At 33.7% G+C, this 9,361-nt stretch overlaps 1 pseudogene; it reads right to left on the minus strand.

The window, feature by feature from the left end:
• Positions 1–2,212: 2,212 nt before the first annotated feature.
• LOC133789847 (sister-chromatid cohesion protein 3-like) lies at positions 2,213–6,272 on the minus strand (annotated as a pseudogene).
• Between the last annotated feature and the right edge of the window lie 3,089 nt (positions 6,273–9,361).

Here is a 9,361-nt window from a genome sequence, read left to right on the forward strand (position 1 = left end):
GTGTTTCGAATATCTTATAATTGAAAGCTTTTAACCCCAAAACCCTAGTGTTTCTCTCTAGAATGAAATTGGCAGCTTGGAGGCTCTGAGAAGTGTTTGAAACACTACAAGAAAAAATAGTATTCATAACACTTAAAAACTGCTAACCAGGAGTATTGATAACACTTCTGAAAATGCTAACATAGCCCCTGTTATTAAAAGTCCTGTCTTTTCTATAACAGTATTCGAATGTTATGTTCGATGTTATCTTAAACTATTCAATAACACATTTTTAGTTGCTATAATATTCAAATAATAACATTTAGTTAGAGTATTTGATTATAAATTTGGAGTTTAATCTTATACTTTATGCATAACACTTTTCTATTGTTACATTTGATTATTTTGATAGCATTTTTAGTTTGTTATATTATATAAATCATAACGATTTGTTATGCTTATAATATGTTTCTAAATCATAACATATTAAAAGTCTAGTAATCAAATTTTGTTACTTTAGTGTGAATAATATATTTTAAATTTTATTTTGATGAGTATACTTATAAGGTTTTTTTTTAATTAAAAGATTTTCATTATTGTATTTTGATAAAAAAAAATCAAAATTAATCATAAAATATAATTCTCAATAGATTGATAAACCACAAGTATTACATTAAACAATAACTAATTCAAACCATAAATATGTCTACTTCATGAGATCTTAGTTCTAACTTAAATTTGAAAGCATAACATAATAAAGTTTTATAATCTTGAACATTTTTTACTTTCAAAATGAAAAACAGAAACATTACAAGATACACAAAAGTAAATCATGCATAAAACTTGCTCCATCCTTCAATTCATCATCCAACCAAGTACTTGCTGCTGAAGTTGTTTGTTGCCATCTGAAGCTCTCTAAATTGAAATCTCCTCAGGTTTCCAAGGCAAACCTCCTCATGATGTTGCTTTGAAATTTTTTAAAGCCTACAACTGTTAATCTCTTCTTAATGTCAAACAATTTAACTCTGCAATGAAACATATGTGAAAAGCAAAAAACAATGAAACCCAACACAACTTAAGTAAGTAATGTTAGATTAAACAAAAATATGTACAGTATAAACCAAAACAAAGTAGCTTTGCAAGATATGAAACATATATGAAATAGTCATGTTCATTAGTGTAAAACTAAACCCAAATTCTCTTCTGAACTAGTCAGTAATGAGGTCAAAATTAGTAAAGAAGGTGAAAATCGCTTAAGGAGTTCAAATGGCTAAATCGCTTAAGGAGTTCAAATGGTTAAGAGCTTAAGGAGCTATTCTAATTCTTAACAGTCCTTACATTTTCATGGCCAATATGGCATAGGAGTTCAATATCTTCCCCAATTTAGTCGAAGCAACTGCTTATGAGCAAATATAAAGAAAAGGCCAGTTAAGCAGTGGCTGGACATGGTTTACATTGTATTTGAATGGAATAATTACATATGATCAACACTTAAATCTCATCAATAATGAATACATTAATATATACCCAATAATAGAAAATAACAAGAAATCAAATGCACAAAGTAAGATCTTGAGATCATTTCAATCTATCTAATCCCCGTCTTCATATATTTCAATGATAAGAAAAAAAAATTACAACTTTATACCCAACTTGTTTCCTTCTAATTTATCATTCAGAAATGATTATTTTATTCATTCTTTTATGTTTTTTACCTTATATTTTTTAATCCAATCCAATTTCACATTCCAAACATGACCTAAAAATACTGATGTTGTGCTTCTTGTAATGTTCGAATTGTCTCCAGATACGTTTATGCTTATTTTTATATGAATTGCTCAAATCATATAGCAAATTAGATACTTCAGCAAAAATCATGAAAAAGATGGCCTACAGCTGTGTTGAACAAGTCTAATGGTCAACCAATTAAGCAAATAAAATGTGAGACACCATTCGGGATTCCTTAATTATAATATACTTAATAAGCTAGCTATAACAAATAAAAACACTTAGTGACACTATAATAAATAAGAGTTCAAGAAAATGTTTTGCAACTGTTAATGAGACAAGAAAACAACAATAGAACAAAAACCTGAACACCAGGATGTGTCTCATGCATGAACTCAAACAATTTGTTCACAACAGTTTTTAGGAACTTCCAGTGAGCCCTTAGAAACCTCGGGTACTGTCCAACAACATACCTGCAGAAAGAGAGGAGGATTATGTACAAGATTTCAAAAAAGTACCGGTTGTATACCTCCAACCAGGTTTCTCATAGTTCTCAAATTTACTCAATTAAAATCAAGTGGCTAAAATTCATGGTTTCTACAAATGACCAAAGAATCTGGATGGAATGAGGTGTTATGGCCTGGCAGGCTATAACAATCTCAGACCTATCAGCCTATTAAAAAAGAAAAAGCTAAGCAATAGTGATTTTTCCACAAAACAAACATTTAAGTTCATAAATGAAAGAGAGAAAATCAGAGCAGAAGAGAATACAACACTTACTTATAATGATCTAAAAATAAGAGTAAGACTAACATATTCATAGTAAACCATAACAAATCAATCAGCTACCACTTAACTAACTGTCAACCAACTTTGCAGCAGCGACCATAACACAACATTTGTTTGTGTCCTCAACATACTCCTTGTTAACATCATCATCTTCTGTCTCATCTGTGAAAAGATTTTGCATGCAACCAAGAGTTCTTAAAGTGCAAAACCAATCGGCATAATGTAGCAAAGTATGTTTTCTGAGTTAAACCAATGTCCAAAAAACAGATGTTCTGAAGTTTTACTTTCCTCTTTTAGAAGAAAGAAGCCAATTCTAAGTACAATGGAGGAAGTAAAATATAGAGTAGCCAAATAACGTACCTGAAATATTAAGTTGTTGCTCACAAAGTTTCCAAAACTTTTGGAGAATTGCCTCATCTAGACAATATCCTAACCTTTCCAACTTTGTTGAGGAAAAATTAGTCTTTCTGAACATAAACCACGATTCTGCCAGTATGGTACAAACCTTGGGCACAGACAATGCATAATTAGACAAAATTTGAATAATAGTCATTATAATATATTTAACATGAAGCTTCAGTTCAGATGTCATAATATCAAGGGAAAAATACTTACCCTGCTGGCTAGAAGGTTACCATAATTAACTTCTCCCTCCGAATGAGGGCTGTTAAGAAAATACTCTAGGTTGTTAAACAAAGTAGTTTGTTTAGATAGTAAGGAAGACAACGATGCCTCTGATACCACCTCACTACTTATGATCGATTTTAGACACCAGGCCAAATGAATATACATGTTAAGAAGCAGGAAACAGACAACCTGAATGATAATGAGCACCAAGATAATTAGTAACTTACAAATAAAAAGTTGGAACAATATAGTTTGTAATTCTAACACAAGCTACAACTTACTCACCTCATCATCCAAGTTTCTAAATTTGTGTAGAGTCCTCACTATATCTTCATATAAGCTCTCAACTGGCACATCCCGTGACAGCTGAAATTCATACAACCTTTTCAAATTTACAAGAAGGGAATACTCATCGCCACCATCCTGCAATTCTAAGACCATGTCATTTTCATATCATTGAGTGATTTTCAGTTTCTTCTTATGGGGTTAGGAAAGCAAAGTGCATACCGCAACTTCTTTTATTGTGGCTTTAACCTTAGCAACAATCTCATCTTCAACTTCCCTCAACTTAGAACGAGCAAAATCTTGTAGCTCCCCTTGACTCTCCGTAGAATAAAAGTTAATAGCCTTCACACAAAATCTTAATGCTTCCTTCTCACCATGTTTGAAAAATGCATCTTTCATGAGTTGAAGGACATTTTTAAAATTCTGGGGGGAGGAACAAAACCATAAAATCACCTAGATTTTGATAAGATAATCTAAAATCAATTAAAAGTTAGTAAGAAAAAGAAAAAGAAAAAGAACAAAACTAGCGATGGTATTTTTGATTTGTCAGCCATGAACTTGCGTAAAAGCAATGGGTAGTTCTTCATCATAGAAACAGTAACATCCCTTCTGTTGTGTTCAAATATTTCCTGAATAAAGACTTACCATTATGAGAAGTTGGTCCTATAAACCCAAACACATGGCTACAAAATTTGAAGAAAGCATGTGAAATATTACATCTAAAAGTCCTTCCTAAATCATACACTTTCTAACTAGCAAAAAAATTCACATTTAGATAAACAAACTAAAATAAACTTTCCTCATCAAATTTATAAAAGTAGAATTGACATTTAGAGAATCATTATCATAAAACATGAACTTGTGGATAAAAACTTTTGAATGGAACTTCTTCAGTATAAAAGGCTCCAAATGAAAATTTCAAAAAACCATTATAAATGATAATTGATATGAACTAACTTTTTGAGAATTAAAATTTAACAAAATAAAAACCAATTTATAACTCACTTTCTGAGCTTTATTGTAATACAGCTTGCGGGTATCAGTTGCAAGTACTATTCTCTCTCCAACAACCTTTTTGACAGATGCACTAAGAAGTCGTACTAAGTTGGTTCCATCCTCATCAATAAGCTCAACTAAAGGATTTTCATCCAAAAGCATAGATATAATACACTTCCAGTCCTGCAAGCACAAACTACATCCTATGAAAAAATAACAAATTACAAAGAAAGTCAAGAATTAGCTTTTTTTCTTCCTTTTTTAATTTGATCCTATAGTTGATCCAGCTATAAAAAGATGAAATCAATTAATTATATAATTACATCTTCTCACCACTAAGAGGTTCACTACACTTGTAACACAAACATGTATTTACAATTTGTACCATGCTTTACTTTTAGGTCATCTTTTTTATTTTTACTCAAGTCTATCTCAACTACAACTCAGGTTAAAATTCAATTTATAAGAAACTGCCTCTATATTTTGAGGATAACAAAATCATTCAGTTGAAGCACTCAGCCTGAGGCTGCTAGTAGTTGTTAGGTGTGACAACTTCCTCCCTCCTGAATTCTAACCTCTTACTATAGGTCGACCTAGAAGCTAATACCTTCATGGCCTTCATGTACTCCCCAAACATCATCAATCACGTAATTGCTTAGAATTTGATCAGTGGAGAATTCTCTCAGTATCTGCAACATTCTGCCCAGATGGACCTCAGAAGAGTTGCTTCCTTCACCTGGAAAGAATATGTTTTGAACAAAAGTACTGTATACATGAGAAGATAGATAAATTGAGTCAAACGAATATGATCTAGGTAATGATGAAATGTTTCGAACCAGATTGGGAGCTATTAAACTTTTGGGCAATCAAGTGATCATACACTAATGCTCCGATGGCATGCCTGATTTCTGGCGGCTCCTCAATAAGCAAGTCGTATAATGGACCCAAATCATCATCAGGTAGAAGTTGATGTCTGCACCATACATTATTCTCAAGGAGAATCATTAATCTATTACTTTACTAATAAGTTTGCAAAGATTTAATCATAAATTACTGTAAGAGTTGTTTTACAAGGCCTATTACACATACAGCTACAGTATTGTCAATGTCATCAGCAAGCTCAATCATCTGATTGGAAAATCTTTCAGTGAATAGACCAAGAGTCGGCACATTATCATCCTCATCGTACAACTTTTGCAATGAAAGGACAGAAGCTTTTCTGACACCAGCATTCTTAAGATAATGTAAAAAAAAAGTGATAAGCTAGGCTTGTCAAGCAGCAGATAAGCATGAATAGAAAATTCATTCACAATTAATTAGAAATTTAAAACTCACTTTGTCATTTAGTGTCCAACCAAGATACTTTAAGTATAAATCCTGCAAGAACAGAGAGGGGTAGGACAAAATCCATACACCCAAAGACTCTATGCAAGACATTAGAATATTTGGATCCATTTCTCGATAACGGTGCATAAATAACCTTCAAAAGAGCAGCATGATTTAGTTTAAAATTCCTGGGGAAAAAAAAAGAAGTATAGCACTATTTTTTAAATATATCAGAGACTTTACCAAAGTATTTAATTTTTAAATTCCTTAAGCTTAATTTGGAAAATCTTACCCGGTGAAGATTTTGCGCATCATCTCCTCTAGCATTGTTATCTTGTCATTAGTCAATGAAAAGCTTGTGCTTAGTGACTCAACAAGAGGTCCCTGGCTCTTTTTTTTTTTTTTTCAGCATCTAACTGCCTACGAGTTGTTTCACGTTGAGCACTGAGGACATCAGCAATAGCTATGAAGGATGTGACGAGTTGAAGTCCCATAATAGAAGCAACTTGACGATAGACTCTTGGAGGAGTGCTGCATAGTGTGGAAATGAGCCAAGTTCAAAGAGAGTAAGCTACATGAAGGGTTTGGCTTCAAATTTACTGACACTTGCTCACCACTCCCACTGCATAGAAGATATTTGATCACAACACACAACATAGCATGCATTAGACTTCTAATTTCAAATGCATAAGGAATTCATTACATCTTTTATTTCTCTTGAGGAGTCTGTGGAGACTGCTGCTTAGATAAATAAATTCCATGTCAAGACACTAAACATCCTTTCTCGGAATTTGTTACAGAGTAATGACCAAGCACCTCACTAAAGTAGGTCGCTTGAGTTAGAGCTAAAGTTCAGTTATTTATTTCCCTGATGTTCTGGATACCAAGAACACGACTTGCTACAATGAAATATGGAATTTCGTTTCAAGCCTGTTCTTATGTTTGATAATTTCTTGGCATTGTTTCCAATGGATAAGATATCATCTACATAACGGATTCAAAACACCACAATGTCTTTTTCCCTAAGTTGTCAAACACAAGGGTCAACTACATTTTTTTCAAAAATTCAGGTCTTAATGTTTCCATTTAACCTTAAGTTCCAGGATCGCGAAGCTTGTTTAAGTCCATAGATTGACTTACTGAGCTTGCCGAATTTCTTGTCCAACTACTTTAAATCCTTCTGATTGATGCATGCTAATTGCCTCATCAAGATAGCCATTAAAAATGCTTCTTTGATGTCCATTTGCCTTATCTCTTAATCAAGAGTTGTGGCTATGGATAAGAGTATACTAAATGAATTTTAACATGGCTACCGGAGAAAAAGTTTTCTCTAAGTCAAATTTCTCTCTCTGCCACGAGTCGAGCCTTTAATGTCTCGACCTTTCTATCAACTCCTCTCTTCTTCTTATAGATCCTCTTGCACCCCATGGGCCTAAAGTCCAATGGCACATCTACAAGATCTCAGACAAATTAAGAGTACTTAGACTTTATTACCTGGTACATGGATTTGAGTCAAATACCCATTTTAGACTTACCCATTGCCTATTTAAAGGCCAACGAATCATTGTTACTTGTGTTCCCAACCAACTTGTGGGTTTCACTATCCATATCATAGGTACCGGGTTCCGAGAAATCCTTCCACTATGACGAGGCATCGTAACTTTCTGACTTGAATTAGTGGTTTCTATATACCTTGTTTTCATCGACTTGCATCAGTAAGGATGGAACAATAGTTTATCGTTTTTCCATTTAATACTATTTTACTATGAGACTTGAAATTCATTATGTAGTCGTTATCCAGAAAAGTAGCATTTGTAGAGCCAAACACTTTCTTGTCTACTGGACTATGAAACAGACCACCCTGAGTACCTTTAGAATAGCCATAAAACAAGCAAACCCTTAGCTCATTGTTCTAGCTTTCTACCTTTTTCCGCATGACAAAACATGACACCACCAAATTCCATAATGACGTAAACCAGGTTCACGACCATTTCATAATTCTAGTGGTGTCTTGGAGACAGCTTTTGAGACGGCACAACATTTAAAAAAATATCACATGCAGTCTAGGTAGTATGTCTCCAGAAAAGATCTAGGTAAGAAGTTGGTAGAGTTTAATTGCTTATCATAGAACACACATTTTCATAAACGTGCGATTCACACTGCTCAGCAACACTGTTCTGTTGCGGAGTCCTTGGGGCAGTTGTTTTAAACACATCTTCAAGTTCAATTAAATGATCTTGGATCTGATTATCCAAATATCCTCCACCCCTATCAGATCGCAAGATCTTTAATGTTTGACCTAATTTGGTTTTAAAGCCATAGCAATGAATTCTTTGAACTTCTTAACAAATTCCCAGAATTCCTATGCTTTAGGTACTTACACGAGTCTCTAGAGCAATCTTCGTGAAGGTGACGAAATACTCATAACCACCCCTCGCTTGAACATTCATATGTCCCCAGACATTTGAACATACTAGCCCTAGTGGTTCTTTGGCCTTTTCTCCTATCATAGAGAATGGATTCTTTGTCATTCTGCCCTCGAGACTAGATTCACAAACAGGTAGATCACCCTAGGTGAGTTCCCTCAAAGGCCCAGCCTTTGTTAGTTTTTGAATCCTATCATAACAAATATGACCAAAGCGAAAATGCCAAAGGTACGTCATTTATAACGTTATTGACCTTTTGTCGTTCAACAGTCCTAGAATTAGCTGTCTTAAACAACTCATTATTTATAACATCCGGTTCGATTAATTGCAATAGGTATAGCATGTTTTTCATACATCCACCCCACAATTCACATCCATTTAAAGAAATAAGATTTTATTACTTGTGAAAGTAACTACAAATTGTTGTTGATGTAATAAGAAAAACTTAAATTAAAATTTCTATTGAAAATTGGAATAAAATAAACATTGTCTTAAAACAATATATTTATTTCCAAAATTCATTCAAGCTTATCCTTTTGCCTTGTTTGAAACGAACAACCCTTAATGGATACCAAGCCGTGGCTTTTTATCCTTCATGGCTTTCCCAATGCGAAAAGTGTAAAAAGGTACATGCATGTTTAGTAGATTGTGATTCAGCGATCCAAAACTGAAGTATCATCTTCTAAAATCACATGCATCCAAGAAAAATTTAATTATTTTGGGTTCCATATGCCTTGAGTTCCGGGCAATCTTGTTCCAATTCCCAGTCTCCTTGCAATTGGAAACACTCCCATTTTTTGTGTACTTATAATCAGGCATTGCTCCAAGATGCTTTGCAGCATTTGGTGCCTTGCCAGTTGACTTCTTGTTCTTTTTGTATGAATTTCTTCCTCTCTTGCTCTTCGAAGAAGAAGCTCAAAGCAGCTTCTCCTCGAGCTTGTTTAGTAGTATTAGTATTCTTTCATTTGCTCAAACTACCATCAACAATCCTCTTTGAAGGATTTGGTGATCGTTGCATGGGAAAAATAGGAATATCTTTGATTATCACAAACTCGATGTTGTCTAAAATCAACACCATGTTGATGTTGGACAAACATTTCGTGAGGTTCTCACCATAGAGTAACATTTTAGAGATCAGAAAGAGTATGAGGTGGGAAGCCTAGAGCTTCTATTATCAACTAAGTAGAAATCAACGCATTTCTTGA

The sequence above is a fragment of the Humulus lupulus genome, chromosome 7 (assembly GCF_963169125.1).
Source record: "Humulus lupulus chromosome 7, drHumLupu1.1, whole genome shotgun sequence".
Lineage (NCBI taxonomy): Eukaryota > Viridiplantae > Streptophyta > Magnoliopsida > Rosales > Cannabaceae > Humulus > Humulus lupulus.